The sequence below is a fragment of the Chrysochloris asiatica genome, unplaced genomic scaffold (assembly GCF_000296735.1).
Source record: "Chrysochloris asiatica unplaced genomic scaffold, ChrAsi1.0 scaffold00035, whole genome shotgun sequence".
Taxonomy (NCBI): Eukaryota; Metazoa; Chordata; class Mammalia; order Afrosoricida; family Chrysochloridae; genus Chrysochloris; species Chrysochloris asiatica.
The window spans coordinates 4,310,858-4,314,803 of NW_006408553.1; positions in this window are offsets into that span (position 1 = coordinate 4,310,858).

Genomic DNA, 3,946 nt, shown 5'->3' on the forward strand with positions numbered 1-3,946 from the left:
AATAAATTCACATTCATGTTAATTACAAGGGATAGGTTATTACTTATGGAGCACTGAGCTTCAGTTTACAGTGATGAAAAGGTCTCAGTGATTAAGGTAAGAGCTGCACAGCCGATTAATGTAATTTAATGTCATTATGCTGTACGTTTACAAAAAGTTGAATTGGCCAAAGGTTTACGATAATTACACTTACTAAAAAACAAAAATAAGGAGCAGCTCTTGAGGCTGCTTATGTATAATCAAACACCTCATGGGATTTGGATTCTTAGTTCAGAAGTTTAGGGTCATAGTTTCAAGGGACATCCCAGTTAATTGGCCTAGTAATATGTTTAGCACTTCTGTTCTATCTCTTACATTGTTGCATGGTGACTGGGGTCCTGAAAGCTTGCAACCAGCTATCCAAGGTACAGCAATTGGGGTCTATTTGCCTGGAACAACAAAAGGCAAGGCAAGAATAAGAAGAGGCAATAGAATGTGTAGCTGGCTGCCTCCAGGAACAACTGTCTCTTTTGTCTTGAGACATGAAAAGCTACAGGATGCCCAGTTACTATTATTGAAAGTTTTAATCAAATACTATAGAAGAATCCTGGTCAAAAGAGGGGAAGTGCAGAACAGAATTTCACATCTTAATAGGCTTCAAACTTTCTAGAGCCATTAAGCTCAGATGAATATTTCAAACTATTGCTCTGAAATCATCTTTAAACCTTAAATCAAAAATATCCCTGAAGCTTTCTTTAAACCAAACAAAAGTTTATTTATCTAGTAAAGAATGTTGCCTTGAGCATTGTGTTCTTTTAAAATCTACATGAGATCAAATTGTCAACAGCAACTTTGAAGAGTAGATAAGAAACTTATCTTAGATAAGGGGCAATTGAGATTATATTAACAGGAAGGAACAATTTGGAGGAGGGCGACACTGGTTGCACACTTAATAGAATGTAAACAACATAACTGAACACGCATGTAGAAATTGTTAAATTGGCATATATTTTTCTGTGTATACTCTCAATAATAAATAAATAAATAAATTTACTACTAATTGTTATAAGAACAAACAAACTCATTTTAATGAATTTCACACAGTTGTAAAAAAAAAAAAAAAAAGTATGTTGGTGGAAACACTAATTCTTATTATATGCCAACTCACAGTCTCATGTAATTCTTGAATCAAGCTGGGCTAAAATTTTTCAGAAGTAAATCACCAATACTTGATCCCAAGCCCAGAAGCAATCAGGAAGGCCATTCACCCATACATCCAGTAATATTACAAAAGAGTTCTCTGCGTGGGAAGAACTATAGGGGGCTGTCTACAAAAGCACTTCCAGGGAATGAAACTCATTAGGAATATCTTGATGAGGTATTTGGCTGGCTTCTAATCCAGTACTTCCCAAACCTGAATGTACCTAAGAATTGCTGACACCTCACTCCCCATTTATCCTGTTTTAGGAGGTCTACAGAGGGGTTCAATAAACTGTACTTTTGGCAAGTTCCATAATGAATCTGATACAGATGGTTCAAGGGCCATGCATTGTGAAATACCAAGTAAATTACAACCTACCACACAGCACTATCCCAAATTCAACACCCAATATGACTGTGTCAACTTTGTAAATGTCATCAGTCTAGGGTGCACAGATCCCACAAAGAAAATAATGGTTCCTCAAACAATTTGCAGTCAGGGAAGGAGTCAAACAAGTAGAGTACAAAGTTGTATGAATGCACTTTCCCTAGATTTTATACTGCAGGAGTAATAAAGAACCTTCAAACTGAGGGTTTTACACACAGGTTTGTTTCTTGCTCTGGTTAAGTGGCTGCTGTGGCTTCATGAGACTCTGTTCCAGGTGTAGTTGTAGTAAGTCTACTCCATGTGTCTCCTTCATTCTAAAATCTAGGCTGAAGGAGCAGAGTCCGTCTAGACATGTGAACTCATAGCAAAAGAGTCCTAGCTAAAGCACACGACGTATCTATCACATCTACTAGTAATACTGGATTTACATACTTAAACTTCCAAATTGTTGTTGTATGCAATGGAATCGGTTCCACCTCATAACCCTGTATAGGGTTTCCAAGGAGTTCAAACTTTGCAGTTCAAACTGACCTTCAGGTTGAGTGCTTATCCTCCGGTGCCATGTTGTTGTTGTTGTTAAGTGCCGTAGAGTTGATTCCGACCCATAGCGACCCTGTATAGGGTTTCAAAGGAACACAGGACATAAAACCGAAACCACTGAACTTCTTTTAGCTACACTATTCAATTGTCATTGTTGTTGTTAACTGCTATGGAGTTGGTTTCAACTCACAGTAGAACAAAACACCATCCTCACAACTGTTATGTTTGAGCCAACTGTTGCTGCTACTGTATCAATCCATCTTGTTGGGCGAGGGTTCCTCTTTTTTGATGACCCTCCATGTTGGTGGTGGTTGTATGCTGTGGAGTTGGTTCCAACTCATACTACCCTACATAGGGTTTCTGAGGTTGTAAATCTTTATGGGAGCAGAAAGACTCATCTTTCTCCCACATAACAACTGGTAGTTTCAAACTGCTGACCCTGAGGTTAGCAGCCTGATTTGAAACCACTATGATACCAGAGCTCCTTACCCACTATGTTACCCAGCACAATATTTAATTGTTCCTAGATAGATTCCTTTGAAATAATCTTACCTCACAGTCTATCTTAACCGCTGCTCTATTTTTCTCCTTACAGGTGTATACTTTCTCCGCCCCAATAACTCACATATTTATATCTATTCTACTATATACCTTGTGGGTCCCCAGCTGCTTTGCAAATAAAGCTTTGTACATATCCTCAATTTTAAGGAGCTCTGGTAGCATAGTGGTTACGAATTAGGCTGCTAACCCCAAAGTCAGCAGCTCAAAACTAGCAGCAGTTCTGTGGGAGAAAGGTGAGGCTTTCTGCTCCCATAAAGATTTACAGCCTCAGAAAACTTCTATAAGTCGGAACCAACTCCAAGGCACACCACACCCTCAATGTTAAAACAAACATTCCTTGTCTTATCCCTTCCCCAGAGTTACTTTCTTCTACACCCCTCACTACCACGCATCTCCATGTAGCATCATGGATCAAGCTCACCATGATCCCTGACTAAGCATTTCTTTTTATCATTTATTCAAAAAAACCTCACTACAGTTCACCCAGCTACCTATACCTCTGCACACACACACACCCATTCCCATCACACTTGTCTTATACAGCCACAAATTTGGCACTTAGTTGAGAGTCTTTCGTTCTCATACAACTACTATTAGCCCCTGTGACTTCAGAGTTCACATGGATAGCTCACATAACTTCAAGTCCTCAGTTTCTTGAGCTTTTCATCTCTAATGAGCTTCTCATCCACTGCACTTCCTTATGCAGTCTCATGTTGCAATAGTCCAGTCTAACTTCAGCTTTAATCCCTTTGGTTCTCTTCCTTTCCTATCGCCACTAGACTGGCACTTTGAACTCTTCATAGTTTAAAAAGCTGTGAATTCTTCCTTTACTGAAGTCCACCCTCCGCTTTGGTATCTTTCCCTGGACACACTTTCTGTAGCCTCTTTACCTGCCTCTAATAGTGTGGCCCTCAGTGTTGATCCTCATCTCTTCTCATTTAACATGCATCTCCACGGTTTACATTATAGCCTACATAATGATGACTGTCCAAATCTTTACTTTCAGCCCATATTTGTTCCATTTTATATATTTACTACATAGACAGCCACAGGTACCTACAAAGTCAACGTGTCTATCTAAATTAAATTCATTGCTTTCCCTTCAGTTTCAGTAATATATAAATATGTTTACTTTCTTAAATATATATAATTGTCTACTATAGCATAAAGGAAGATGCTCTGATAGCATAGTGGTTACGAATCAGGCTGTGAACTGCAAGGTCAGCAATTCAAAACTACCAGCTGTTACGCAGGAGAAAGATGAAGCTTTCTGCTCCC